We start from the raw sequence: 15,691 nt of genomic DNA on the forward strand, positions 1-15,691 counted from the left end.
GGGTTTAACCCTCCGCCATCGTTTATGTTTTCCAGCGGAGACACTAATGCCTTCCGTTTTGAAAATATGAACAAAGCACTTAATTATCAAAATTACACAAAAAGGGGAAAAGAAAAGAGAAATTTCGTAAATTTTTGTGAGTTGTAACGATAATTTCGTTCAGTGTCAACGATGGTTCCCACGCTCGAAATTCATTAACCAATTATCGTTCAAAAGTAACCATTTTCCCACCTTTCCGCGTTAAGTGATTTTTTGATTTCTTCCATAGAAGTCTTTTTTTACCTTCTCTTGAGAAGTGAGAAGGGGAACATGCCCTATTATGCGCCACCTAAGCGAATCGCTGATTTTCTATGTATTCCATGTACAAATTGTGTCAAAAATGGGTGCAATCGTTGAAGAAAATTGTTTTCTACAAATGCCTATGATTTTTTATTACTCAAATTACAATAGTTGCTTCAAAAACTTGATTTTTAAAAACCTTATTCGAAGCCACAAAACCAAACTGTGTTGCAAATATGCGCCGCTGTGTATTCAATACGCGCCTAGCAGCCGAACACACCCGAAAGCAGCCGAAGACCGAAAACACACCAATACTTACAGACACTTTGAAAGAAAAGAAAATCAAAATGGACTAATCAAAATAAAAAAAAAATATAAGTAGATTTTTTGGTCTGAATTAACGCTAAAAATAAGGTTTTAGACTTTTTGTTCATTTTCAACGAAAATTGGCCTTTTTGAAAAATGAATGCTAATTTCAGCCTACTACGATTGGCGCGTTATAACGAGCGCATGGGTCGTGATAGAACATACCCATAAAATACATACCTTAGCGAGTTCGGTATGATTTTTTAGCATTAAATCATAGTTTAGATTCTCCTCTATCGATGTGTCAGAAAATATTGTCTTATTCCTTTTTCTCTGCTTGGTGACACCTTATTGAAAGTGTTTTAAAATTTAGATCGAAATGAAGAAAAACCCAAATTGTGAAATTGTCACGATACAGGAGCATTTTAAGGAAAAATTCATACTTGCCATGACCAATCACAGCATTTAGAACAAATTGGTAATATTTTGCAGGCTTAAAATGTTTCAGATTCTTCAAAACAAGGGTGGCGCGTATTAGCCACATGGGGCGTTATATGAACTTTTCCCCAATGTGGTTGATTTTCAACCGCAAGAAGTTATGGAGCAAAGGTTGGAAAATGGTTAATTTCCAACCAAATCGCAAAATGAAAGGGAAGCGGACAAATTTGTTCTTACAAATGCTAGAATTTAGATACCTTATACTAGAATGAGAAAAATATTTCGGGTTTCAGAGCAGTTTATTTATTTTTGTACATTTTTATTGATATCGATAAAAAGCACACACAAACACTCACCAGTTGAAACATGTTGGGCCTGGCCTGGTTTGCTATCTGGAGCAAATCCCGAAATCCTCGATTCACCACCAATGCCACCAGATCCCCGGCTCGTTCCAGCAACGCATTGATAGCCACCGTTGTGCCCATCCGAACCCAACCGATCAGTTTGGTATTGACGAGACCGTCCACCGTCTGGGATCGCTGTGGACTGATCTCCTGCTCCAGAATACGTCAAATTTCTTCAGTGGGCGCAGTCCTCTTCACCGATTCGGGTGACTTCGTCCTCGACCCCTCGAGAACCCTTCGTCACCTGCGTTACGATCTCCCCTGGAATAAGGCTTCTGCTGCTGCTGGCCGTCGCAGTTTGTGCGCCGGTGTTTTGTGGGCAGATTGATCCGCAGCAGCTTTCCGGAGGGTTTGGAAAAGGGCCGTACTACCTTCTCGAAGCCCAATTATCGGAGGAACCTCAATTTTCAGCATCCTATTGGGAACGAAACAATGAAAAAAATTATTTCGGGCAACCATAGCATATAATTGAAAACTTACCTTCAGCAGAGGATGTTTGCCGTATAATTTTTTATGCTAAATCAACTTTTGTAAAACACATCCGGCTGCAAAAGTAAATATTTCCAAAATGGCGATGATAAAATACGATTTTTTTTTCAACCATTGTGTAATCAACGAGAACTACCAAAATGGTTAAAAAAGATCCTTGAAAAATTATTGAAAAATAACCATATTGGCGGTTTCGAAGCAAAAACCATAAAATGGTTATTTAAGAACCATAAATGGTTAAAAAATATGCGTAGATTCGAGCGGTACATCGGGTGGTAGTGGCGGACTTAAAATTGTTAATTCGGAGTTTAAGAGGACGGAAGTGAAAATGCAGTGAAAAGCTGGAAAAGTCATTCCAACTCCGCAGCTTTAGCCAAAGCGGTCATTCTGGGAATAAGTTTTTCTTAAAGTTGTTAGAGGGAAGTATAGTATGAAGAAAAAATTAAAAGTGTAGTTTGAGTGGAATCAGTGGGTCAGAGGAGAGGAAGTGGTGGATGCCAAGGGCAGTTTTAAGGTGATAAAGCGAAGAAATAGGTGATTGAAATAGAAAGAGCTGAGAAAATAAAAGTTTTCAGAAATTTTGAAAAAGTGCGGGAGGTTCTAGCTGGAGCAGCCTTCTTGCCGAGTCGAAGTTTTTTCTCCTGCAGTGAACTGGGACAGTGGCTGGAGGGAAAAAGGTGGAAGAGAAGAGAGAGTGCAATGGAAGCCCGGCTTGCTTTGGTTTTTTTTATGTAGAGGGAGTCGACCGAGTGAAAAGCTCACCTAATTGGTTCTGAGAGAGCAAGCAGATTGCAACCGAGTGAAGAGGGTGGAGAAAAACTGTCCCCGGAGATGAAGTGAGGTGAAAAAATCTAATAGGTTGGGATTAATAGTGGAGAGAGGGAAATAGAATCAAAGTGGCATATTGGAAGCGGGGTTCTATAAGTTCGATCAGTCGATTGAAGGAAAACAACGTGGGCTACTTTACGTTGAATATAGAGAAAAAGTAGTCCAAAGAAGAAAAAAAAGTGAGGTTATAAGGTAAGGTAAGTAGAGTGATGCTTATATAACTATATTGTGCAGAATGTTCAATCACTTGCCAACTATCCAGGTATATACACGGATGCCGGAATACCTGATGAAAATTTTAAAAAATTGTAAATTTTTATATATTTTTGAATAGTTGTGGAGCTGACTGAAATATTCATTCAAAATAAACACCGACATTAACACGATGTACGTACAACCACAACAGAGAACACGAAGCCATGGTGCCGGGTATGGGGAATTCTGCATTATAGATATCCAGAACAGTCAATACGAAGAATGCATACTTTGGTAAAATTGCGGTGAATCCGTGCACCCATGGTGGATTACCAACATACAACATACATACATAAATGGTTAAAAAAAATATGCGTGCCGGTATTGAACGTCAACAACGGCCGTGCACCACACGCTCATTTTTTAATTACTATATTTGGTTAGCAAAAATTGCAATTTCAACCAATGATGCAGTTTTCTTGCACTTTTGAAAAATGGTTAAAATTTAAACAAAAAACGCAATAAAAAAAAATTAGTGTTAAGTTCCTTATAAGCGCCATTTTAGAACAAATTTTCGATATATTATAATTTGTTTTTTAGGAAGTTGACATTTAGATACGTTTTTCCAAAACCCCACTCTGCGCTTTGTCTTTTCGACTAAAACCATAACGCATTAGGTCATTTATTGTGTGTCCGTTGAACGTTGTGAATCTGAGCTGAGCCTAATCTGGAATCTGAATCTAGAATCCGAATCTGAAATTTGAATCTAAAGCGGAAATCTTAGTTCGAAATCTGAATCTGAATCAGAAAGCTGCATATGAATCTGAAATCAATCTGAAAGCTGAAATTTCGTTAAGAAATCTGAATTTGGATTCTGAACCTGAAAGCTGAATATAAAGTCTGAATCGGAATGCTGAAATCTGAATGTTTTGAATATATGATGTGTATGTTTTTTTTTTAATTTGTAGATTGTAGTTGCATTACTAACTAAGTTTGTTTTTAACCATTGCAGTTATCCAACTAGTTCTGAACAACAGGAAATGGCTCGACGAATAATGAAAGCGTTACCATACTAAGAGGAAATTTCTGGAAACGACACAACAATATTATTTTCTACAACAGTGGCAAAAGTGCGGACCACCGTCATTCGGAAATTATTCATAATTATGTAGATTTAATTTATCGGCCTAGCGGTGAAAAGTGATGTCCTTTTTAGTAGGGACATCTAAAGATTATGAAATGTTTTGACGTAGAATTACGTCTTACGGCAACACTATAGGGGGACAAATCGAAATTCCCAAACGAATCTAGCGTCACGAAAACGTTCCAACTCAAAGACATCCTTTTTAAAAGACATATCATCTCTGCTCGTCGTGGATTGGCTGGTCAAAAATGAAAAAAAAAACACCGATGCCCCGCCCCTTCATGGGTTTTGATTTTCCCTGTCAACGAAATGTATAAAAACAAGGGGTCGCCTGCGAGCCGGTTTCAGTTTCTGTTTGCCCGTGCAGTTGGAAAGTTCTGCTGCTGCAACTTCGATCTGCGTTTGGACCCCACCAGTGGTAATCCAACGCAGATATCGATTTGCAGTTTAGATCAGTGGCAAGCAGCAGAGGCCGGTGCTGACGACAAGCGTCGGACATATGTTGACATTGTCATATAATTTCATGTTGACATGGCATCTTTAAATATGTCATTCATATGTCATGTGAGTATACACATAACGGATCAACTGAAACGGATCGAACCTGACTCAATTGTTCGCACAAACATTTACCCATCTTTCACACACAACATACGATTAACACACGCTCCACCAAGCACACGTTCCACCCAGCACACGCTGCACTCAACAAATGCTCCACTCAGCACACGCTCCACTCAGCACACGCTCCACTCAGCACACGCTCCACTCAGCACACGCTCAACGCACACCCGACATCCGTTTTTCCCCAAAACCCATTTTCAAAAATAGAAAGACAGACTTCATTCTTTCCGTATCGATTGGCCCTGAAAAGGGCCGGTTTAATTATTTGAGATAAATAAATCGGATCCGAAGTGTCAATTCATTGCACCTTTCTGCTAGCGATTGCTATGCGGGAATGTGAATAGGCAACTTGATACTGAGAGAAACGCATAAGGCGGAGCTTCCAGAAAACTCGTTTCTCTTTTGCACTGAGTTAAGCATATGGATGAAAGGCAGCGGTGCCAGGTGTTATACTTGAAAAAAGTAGGATTTTTTTTTTAATTTTTAGTATACCTTTCATGTTTTGAATGTAAAATTTTCCTTTCGAGTAGTTATTGCAAATAAATTAAAATGCATTTGCAAAATCATTGACGAATAAGTTGCTTTGAAACTATCCATAGGTATTCAAAGTTATATATACTTTCAAAACCTTCTATGTTTACATGCATTGCTCACGCGTGGAATATGGACATCTAATGTGCATCTTTTTATTGAACTGGTCCAAGAATATAAATCAAAGTTAGCTTGTGTCAAGTGTTGATTTATTAAAATATTTTTTTATATTTTGGGATACAGAAATGTTTTAATAAAATAAAAGAATGTTTAAATTTTTGTCTTTCTTCAGCTTAGTTTTTTGTTTCCAATCAATGAAAATGAAAAAAATGGCTTTAAAAATTTATTCCAAATAACAAAATTCCTCAATTAAAAAACTAGTTAATTACCAGCACTGCACTGTCACTGTAAGCTTTTATCTCAAGCGTTTGATACAAAGCTCGCATGATTCTCGCATTGGTTGCATAAGTATCGGGCGCAATGCACCTTAGCGACATAATATTGAGTTTTGATAGACACCGCTTACCCGTATTTTTATTTCGCCTTTGGGTATGCAACTGTATAGTTTTTGACCGTTATAAATAATTTATATTGAACCGACACAGCTTAATTTGAGCAGCAAATTCAATACGAAAACTGTCGGCATTGACATTGGACACACAGTTTATGTATACTTTCGTCTTCATTCATATATATGTTTTGAGCTGTATACGTACAAATTTTTCAAAAAAATATTGACACAAAACCGACTTTCGTAATTCTACGTTAACTATGCGGTCGTGTCTCAAATACAACCTCTTCAACTTTTTATATAGTTAGATAGAAGGTTAGATGAAATGAAAGATGTTGAAAATGAGCGGGTAGAATTTATTTAGAAGCATATCATCACATATCAAATTTTTGTTCCTCACGGGCCTACTACTATGAAGCGGTAGATACAGATAGAGTTGCATCTACCACCACACATTAGTAGGCCAAGCGTGGTCCGCCCCACAAGGGAAAACTTGCAGTTGGGACGAACAAAAAGATGATATGTGATCGCTCAGATATACTCTCTTTAACTCATTCCATCTAACCTTCTATCCACCTAAAGCTTAGTTCTTTTAGAAATGGGACACTTTCTTTTGATAACAGCTCGTTTACTAGTAATCGGATATTCAAAATTTTTGCAGCATTTTGTTGCCTGTAAAAAGTACTATCCGAACTATTTTTTTCAAAATTAAAAAGTTACGCGTTTTTGAGATATTTACGATGCAAGAGAAAATGGAAAAAATAATTTTGCACAAATTCATTCAAATGCATCATAATCAAATTGACAGCTGACAAAACCGTTGATTATTCGAAGAATTACTGTATGTGAGTGGTGGAAAAGTATGCAAATACTATTAAAAATTTCCACAAAGTTCAAATCAAGCATTGGAGTGAAGCATAAGATCGGCAACTTCGGCTAAGGGTCATCAGGGAAGTCGAGTCTCATACCAGCATTTTTATTTTCAACAAGTAAAAAACTAAGGGTAGATCGCTAAAATTTCCATTTTTTTATTTCTCCGATAAGCTGAAAGTGTTGCCCGGTAACCACACCTCAAACACTAAATTTTTGCTGGTTCCGGAGCTCGTCAGCTGTATAGCCGGTTCCGAGGCTATGGGACAGATGATTTCTGATGAACGATAAAACTTATGAAATACCCTATTTTAAACAAATTTCAGCGTTTGAATCCTATACCACGTCTGCTCGTGGCAAGGTCCCGAGTATATTATAGAATGTATTTGCTGGTTATTTTGTATAAAATATTATGATTTGCCAAAATTCTGCACCTGTGGAAAGAAATAACAATTTTTAAAAGCCTGAAAAGAGTAATCTTTTATGTACCCTTCGCAAACTACGATCTATACTAACCGATTATACTTTAAATTTAATCTCTTCGTGGTTTCACTTCGTTATTGCCAGATTTTGCCAGCAGAAATTCCATTAAAAAGCTCAAAAAGTGGCTCAAAAATGATCAAATTAGTTAATTTCGAAACATCTGAATCCTTTAAATTGCCCTCAATTTCTTTTAAAAGAGAAGTATTGGTCCGAAAAGTAGCAGAAATCGAAGGAAGAGGATGTAGGCACCTAAAATACAGATTAGACACATTCCACCGTGACGTGAAATCGCTTTTCCGGACTTTTCTGCACTGTTATCGTTCTAGAAGTCAACCAATTCACTTGAAAATGAAAAACATTGTAGCAAACGGTCGTAAATTGAATTTCCTTCAAAATGAATACAATTTGGTCATTTTAACATTTAAGTTGTTTTTGTTGTGACTAATTACTTTTGTGACGTGAATTCACGCTAGAATTAACCATTCCGGACTTTAGTACATACATCCTTGAATTCCTGTTCTCTCTGTGGAAATAGAATATCGGTGTCTTCGAATGAGTTGTAAAGAAAATAATTACCCACAATTTGATGTACAGAACTTCTCGATTGAACAACAACGAGCGAAGTTATGCTGATTTGAAGTTGTGACGTGAATTCACTCAGTTCAAACAGAACAGGGTAGTTGACTGAATTCACGTCACGAAATATAAAGTTATACTGTAGCTATACTGAACCATTCTTTGGAGTCTTCAAATTTTATGTAGAGTTTCAAAAACGATATTTTGTTGTTCCGACTTTTACAATTATAAATTTTTAGTATCTGCACCTAACTTTTTCCTTATTTTGATTGGCACTTGAATAGCAACATATTGAGGGATCATATGTTAAAATAACTACTGTCTTTATTTAAAGATTCACCAAAAAAAAATTTTTTTTTATTTTTTTTTTTCAAACTTTTTGCATTTTTATTTGAAAATAATGAACTTATTAAAAAATCAACTAAATTATTCTCGATTTGTTAAAATCCGACCATCTGGAGGGTCAAAACAGCTTTCAGAGCACATTTTCATATAAAATTTAACGAAAAATCAAATTTTGTGACGTGAATTCACTCATTCGCGCTGTTGTAACTCAGCTAGATTCCAACCGATTTCTATAAATTTGAGTGTTTCAGAATCGTCTTATCATTTTTGAAGAAAATCTCATTTTTTATTTAAAAAAAAGCCAGAGTTTTCTCGTAAAATTAAAAACTTCCCTTTTTTTGTGACGTGAATTCACTCATTTGCGACTGTTTTTGTTCGCTTTTCAAACCAACTATATTGGATATAAACAAATTCTTTTTTCTACAAAATGAAGCCGTGTTTTTTGGCTTATGAACATACTAAAAATATTTCCGAAAAAAAATCATCCATATATTAAAATCAATGATTTTGTAAAAGTTGTCAAAAACACCACTTTTTTCAACAAAAAAACTGATTTTCAAAATCATCTAACACATGCGAAAAAAAACTTTTTTCTCTTTTTTCGTTGGTTTCGTGTGATTTGAATTATCAAAATTGTAGACAATTTTGAGATTTTTTGATACGCGAACGGATAAAAATCACTTTTGAGCGGTACAAGCGCGTGGAATGTGTCATTAGATGAAGTATTAGTTTGAAAAACTGATCATTATCATGACTGAAAAAAGTGTGCGCTAGCCGATAGGAGGTACCAAGAATACAGTAGAACTTTTTCTTAAAAAAAACGATAAAAAAATTTTTTCAAATTTTTTTATGATTTATCATAAGATTACCTTCATTTCCTTCATATAAAGTTCTTAGATCAAACGACAGGTTTTTGAGATACACGCATTCGTAACTGTCCCATTTCTAAAAGAACTAAGCTTTATATAAAAACATTTCATAATCTTTAGATGTCCCTACTAAAAAGGACATCACGCCGATAAATTAAATCCACTTATATAAAAATTACGGTGATTAATCACTTCATTCATAATTATTTTCGCAACCTTTGCCACCATGTTCCAGCCGAGTCAAAAAAGTACACCAAACCGCCTAAATCGACTGTATTGTCAGAAGAAATCATTAGCTATGTAACAAATTTAAGTCTCATGGAAGGAACTGCAGAATTTTTCTTATATTAAGGAAGACATGATAAATTGTCTACCTCTCATCAACAATTCAATACGTATGAAAAAATCGTATGGAAGACATACTAACCCGCATAATCAATTACAATATATAGAGAATATTCTATATTGTCTCTAAACGTTATCGTTTATTGTAAAGTGAACAGTATATGTACAATAACACAGACCATATTAACAATCTGTATTATGATTATCTGTTAAAGTACCATATGGGGAAAGGGCTGTTAAGCATGTTTACCATTCAAAAAGAGCGATTTTTTCGAACAAATATTTCATGCTACATTATTGGATACGGTTAAAATATCATCCACTTTTGGCGAGCAAAACAATCTACCTGAATGTTCTAGCTACGTTGGAATACAAAATCATAGATTTCATCAACTTCAATGGATATAGTTTGCTTATAGTAGTTTGTAGTAAAAATAACGCTCAATCATACGTTCCGCATATTGTAAAATATTTTTAAAAAGAGCTTCCCTGTACCATAACCAATATAGTTCCAATTCTTTCCCACAAAAAATAAAATAAAATTAAAAAATTTAAATGTTGAGATTTTTATTTTTTATTTCTGATATTATACATGGATTATACAATCTTACCTATTTGTGCAGATCTGCATTGTTCAGCCTTTCAGTAGATTTTTTTTCCGCTCTCCGCTCAGCAGAGATCTTTGTTTCTGTAATTTCATTAGTTTTATTTAATCTCACTAGTTTTTATCGATAATATAATATAGTTTTACTTACTTTTCGCGTTCTGTGTGTTTTTCTCAGCGTGATTCTTTTTTTTCGGAGCCATTTTGAACACAGTTTTCAGTTCCGAACCTGGCGTGGGGTTGCCGACACAAATTTTAACGAAGTGAAGTGAAAATTAGCAGATGCTGAACCCAAGAGCGAAAAAATGCATAAGCTCACAACTACATCTTAAAATAACAATATTAGTTATTATCCGCAAGAGGTGAAATGATAACGACTTGTCTAACTCATACAATGTTGTCAATGTTGTTTTTTTTTTAATTTAATGTCTAATGCTAAGAAAATATAAGGAAACTTTGTCGTACACTGTTAGAGTCCTGGATAAGGTCCAGAGACAATATTCAAAGGTTGCAAATTTTTATTCTCTTATTATACTATACTTACTAAATCATATATCATATTGTCACTGTCACTGATACGATCCTGTCATAATTTATTGAGGTAATAAAATTTTGAACATGTATAATGAAATGATACTTGGAAGATATTTCATACTGGTACTGCTACCAATATATTAAGTTAATAGTTAGTACTATATCCCCAACTGTTTTTAATTATGCGGGAAGTCAAATGCGAAAAAAATGTGTATGAAAAATAATTGATTCTCAACTTTGCGGTACTGGAAATATTAAATTACAGTACATTCAAATGGTCTCTACCACTGTTTTAGAAACCATTCAAATAACAATTCAGAGTGGCCATTTACCTGCTCACATGTGATTTATCTTTACAGATTGTCGAAATGTTTGCTGTGAAACCTGGACATAACAAACATGCTAACCTAAATAATGTTTGAAGTGAGGGTTTGCTTTTTAAACCTATTGCTTTTAGCCGTGTCAAAGATGGCAAATATAAACGGGATTTAACCTGCATTTTATCTCTTTTGAAAATTTGAATGCTTCAACTCAAGTTTCTGCTGTAACGATTTCTTATTCAACTTACTTTACCTTGTTTTTTGGAACCTAAATTTTAATAAATTACTTGGAAAGATATTTTTTTCAATCTACTAATATAATTCTTAGATTAAAAAACAAGTTTGATATTTGTTATTTGTTATTTATTTCTTATCAACGGATCACATGTTGATCCAAATGATTACTTAAAATTAAAAATTAAAAACATAACATTAAGTCTAACTATGGGGTTCTCAAGGCCCGTATCACTTTTCTTCGGAAAACGTCCCTCGAAACGTCGAAGTCAAAATGCGCCGAGAAACGGTTGAACGATCTCATTGCGCCGATGAGGGCGCTGTTAGCTCCGTAATTGTTCATTCGAAGGGGAATGTACAACTGAAGATCCAGATTTCTAAGACCACGGGGTCGTACACTAAGCGGAATAGCCTCCAGTAGCGTGGAACAGTCGATTCGCGATGACAGGAGGTCGACGACGAATGAGGCACGTGTTGCTTGTCTGCGAGCTTGAAGAGTATCGATATCTATGAGGCGGCATCGATTTTCGTAGCTAGGTAAGCGAAAAGGGTCTTCACAGAAAAAATTAATTTCTGTAATATTACAGTAAATATCCTGTAACAAAAAGGAGCAGGACATTTACTATAATTTTACAGGTCGAAAAAAAATTACGTGCCAGTATTTTTCAAGTGCACATTTTTTTTACAGTATGATTTGAAATTACAGGACTGTAATTTAAAGCCATGTGCAGTGTACAGGGTTGTAGTTCGTACTTCATTTTCAAATTTATTTATGAATATTGTTAATGAATTAAATAAATGAAACATAATAAATACTAAAACGCAAGTATTTTCCAATGCTATGCATGGCATGAATTGAATGACACTATTACGTGCTACTACCATGCAGTATGGTTTAAATATTCCACGGCATAATGGATTTTATTTTTTTTTGTGATATTTCGGAGGATTTTACTTAATTAATTGTTTTTTTTTTTCAATCTCATTTTATATTTCATATTAGTAAACTGTATATTTCTGTTAGTAAGCTCTGCCACCGTGCCAGTGGAAAATAAACGAAAACACTCATAGTTTCTTACGATTGCTTGGTTGATTTCAAGTCTTGCACTTGGATCTTTCGGATAAAAACAAATGAGTCTCAAAATTGTTGAATCTTTGATTGAAGTTTATTGGCAGAATTTCTAGGAAATTTAAAGTAAGGTTGGGTAAAAGTATGACTTGGAATGAAATGCTCGAAGAAAAAGAAATTTGATTTTTTTCAAACATAATTGAAAACTTTTCGAAAGTCATTTATCTTCAATTCATTATAAATAAAAAATTTTCATTAGATAAATATCATTAGTTCTCAATAGTAACTGTACTATTCGTTGTGGGAAGTACCGTTTTCTAACTGATGATTTCATTCTTGTTCTAGCCTTCAAAGCAATCGTATCTTCCTCTGGTGAACCAAGTTCGTTTATTAATATGGCATCAAGCATTTTCCGTCTAGATCTAAGAAATAAAAAAAACCTTTCAGAAGCTGATCAATTTAAAATATAATTACTGCTTGTTGAATCATGTTCATGTTCAGATATCCATTGGTAGATAGGCAAAGTTGTTTCTATTAACTAATTATAAATGAATACCGGATCGAATTATTAACTAAATATCTAGTATTTTAATTGCAAAACAAAAAATGAAACAATGTATGGTGAAATTAATAGTAGAGGTTTTTTAAACATGTCACGCAACACAGTAAATTTAGGGTAAATCGCGCGTTCATTGAATAATTTGAAGAGTAATTTTAAAATCAATTTGAAATGTTCCAAATAGTTTAACCATACTAACAGTAGGAGTTGTCGTTTTAGTCAAATCCCTTGTCCCTTCATATTAATTTTTAGTTGTGAACAAAAATAAGTTTTTAAAAGCACTCTAGTTTTCAATTATGTCATTTATATATGAGAAAACGTTGTGTTAACAAAAATCTTCAAAAGATGTAGAAACTTTCTAGGTTTAAACTAAAAAACAGTAGGATTTAAGCCCTCAAAAAGTAAATTTCCCTCTGGTGTTTGCTTTTGTACATTAACGTATTCAACCCTAGTTCTAAACAGTTCCAAATTCTGCACATTTTGTTATTAGTTTATTTAAAGTGCATTAATGATAAAGCAAAATGTTTTACGCTACACTTGATTATTTTTTGTTATGCAAAAAATATTATCATTATCGATTTTTATGCGCAGAATTAACGTCTCACCTAAGCAGAGTTTGGGCTGTTTACGGTAGTAGTTTATTTCACAGTACTTACAAGAACAGCAGCTTTGAAGTGATGTGAATTTGGTTCCTGAGCTTATAAAAATCACTCCTTATTCCATCACCGTATGTTTCAAGTAATACAGGATTACCGAAATCGGACATATTCTTGAATTTTTAATAAACCTTAAAAAAACAGAAGATATTAAATATTAATATATATTCGAACAACTTGCCATTCAAACTATCTCCAAGATTAGATATATATTTGAAAGAACACTGAAGCTAAAGCAGTTATTTACGCACCTATTCTAGCACATTTGTTTTAATTGGAGAATAGAGAACTAAATAAAAATTCAGGTTGCAGTATATAAAAAACAAACTTAGTCATTCGAAACTTTGAATCTTCGAAAACAATCGTTTTATCCGAAAAATTAACGCAACACTCAAAATCTCACACATCCAAATTGGAGAAATAAACCACTCTAGCAACGGTGTAATATAGGATGTTAGCATTTGAGCGAGAACATTTAAAAAAATAGAATAAGATAAGGATATTTAAACACATATTTTCAATTATTGCGAATAAACTAGCACTCGCACTGACCCAAAAAGCAAGAAATACATCTAAAGCGTTTAAGTTGGCTAGTTGGAACGTCATGATCTGTTGAAATAATGATTCAAATCATTGGAATTCTTGGAAAATGACTTGTTTCAAACTAATTTAAAATCGTTTCATTGTGCTAAGGCATTTGTATCAACACATTTCAAACTACTTAAGATAAATGAACTTCTTATCATATCGGTATAATACTGACAGTATTCAATCAAATTATCAAAATACTGAATCTCAATATGACATTTTAAGAAAATCAGTTAAGTTGAGGTGAAAGAAAATAATAATGAAAATGACGGCTTGGTCGTGTCGTGTCGAGATTTGACATCCGAGTTCGAATTCGAACATAACGCACACAAGCAAAGCACATAAAAAGTAAGGCGCAAGATATATGTATCGGACCACCGCCGGTTCGTCTTTTTATCGATTTTGCCAGTGCTAGTGGGAAAACTGGTCAAATACAAATTCTAATGAAGATGATGAGATGGCGTTGGTCAGCGTTCGGAACATTCCTTATTTATTGGTCCCGCGTCAATTCTCCGGCGCATAGGGCCGTGAAATTTTTCTTGCCGAATATAAAAAAAATCAACTAACCATTTGAATTGAAAGGCAATCGAATTTGAGACAATTAAAAGCTATTAGCAGCATACGAGCATTTAGCAAAATATTCAACAAGGCATGAAGCACGATACATTCTGTTGCGTTCCATTGACTGAATGACATATTGGGAATAAGCTGGTAATCAATCTAAAATTTTCTTTAAAGGAGTTCAATAACTTGAGATTAAAATATAGGTAATGTATACATGAAAAAAAATTACCTATTTAGTTTTCAAACTCTATTAATGTGTTCCTACATAAGCACTCATAATCAGTAGCACCTGACACATTCATGTGCATTGGGGTTTTCTTCAATTATATTTCGGTTTATTTTTTTTGGAAGGGCGAATGCGCCAATTGACAAAATGAATAATAAGCTTAGCGAAACATTACGTTCGAAGACCAAAATTACAATTAATTCTTTTTTACCACAAGAATATTTTGTATTCTAGATAGCAAGACAAGATGTAAAACATTGAATGTAATTATTTTAGAATCAGCGATATTGGTACATTCGCCCTTTACTGAAATCGATACCGAAATGTTAAAATATGAACTAATATTTAAAGCAAAGTTCTTCGAAAATAATTTAATTCAATTAAATCGCTGAATTCTGTTCATTGAAAACAAACGAAAACATATTTAAACGTTAAAGATTATTGTTTGCTTTGTTGGCGATAAAAGAACCTTATAAGATCCTCAAAAAGGTGAATAAAAGTTTATTAGGCATTTCAAAATTGATCCAAAAATTCAAGCAATTCCACAGGACTGGAAAGTGAATAAGGTATGTATGCAAAAACGAAACAAGAGCGATAGTCTAATTTGTAACCTAAATAAACAATAAATTATCCTAGGATGGAAGCAACATTTTGGTTCATGGAAATGCTGAAACCACGGTCAAGAAAGTATAACTTATGCAGGACGGGAGACCAATTTAAACGGTGTCTGAAGAAGCGGCTAAATTATAGTCGTAGAGTTTACACTTACCATCTTTATTCTCATCCGGAAAATATAAAACCAGCAACTGGAAGATTTCATCTTGGGACCAATTGTTTTGGTAAGCTAGCATGATAGTGTCAAGTCTTTCGTTTTCCTGACATTATGTGTGGAGAATTATTTCAAAAACTAGAGACTCTGGAATTTAAAAAGAATATTAAATTTGGAGTTCTTTAGACAAACTTGGTGGTGTGGAATTCCACGTTCGTAGTTAAACGGCTGTTGAGCGGCTACGTGGATATCGTAAGCATTTGTATAGCAGTTGAGAAATGGGTGGACCACTGCTGATGCAACATTTCGGAGTTGGACAGGAAAACGCTGA

At 34.3% G+C, this 15,691-nt stretch overlaps 1 long non-coding RNA gene across 1 annotated transcript; it reads right to left on the minus strand.

Moving 5' to 3' along the window:
* Positions 1–12,107: 12,107 nt before the first annotated feature.
* Positions 12,108–13,567, minus strand: LOC129740606 (uncharacterized). Its single transcript, XR_008736302.1, has 3 exons — positions 13,465–13,567; positions 13,214–13,344; positions 12,108–12,420 (listed from the first exon to the last, which is right to left on the minus strand). It is a non-coding gene; the product is annotated as an uncharacterized LOC129740606 (long non-coding RNA).
* Between the last annotated feature and the right edge of the window lie 2,124 nt (positions 13,568–15,691).

The sequence above is a fragment of the Uranotaenia lowii genome, chromosome 1, assembly GCF_029784155.1.
Source record: "Uranotaenia lowii strain MFRU-FL chromosome 1, ASM2978415v1, whole genome shotgun sequence".
NCBI classification, from domain to species: domain Eukaryota; kingdom Metazoa; phylum Arthropoda; class Insecta; order Diptera; family Culicidae; genus Uranotaenia; species Uranotaenia lowii.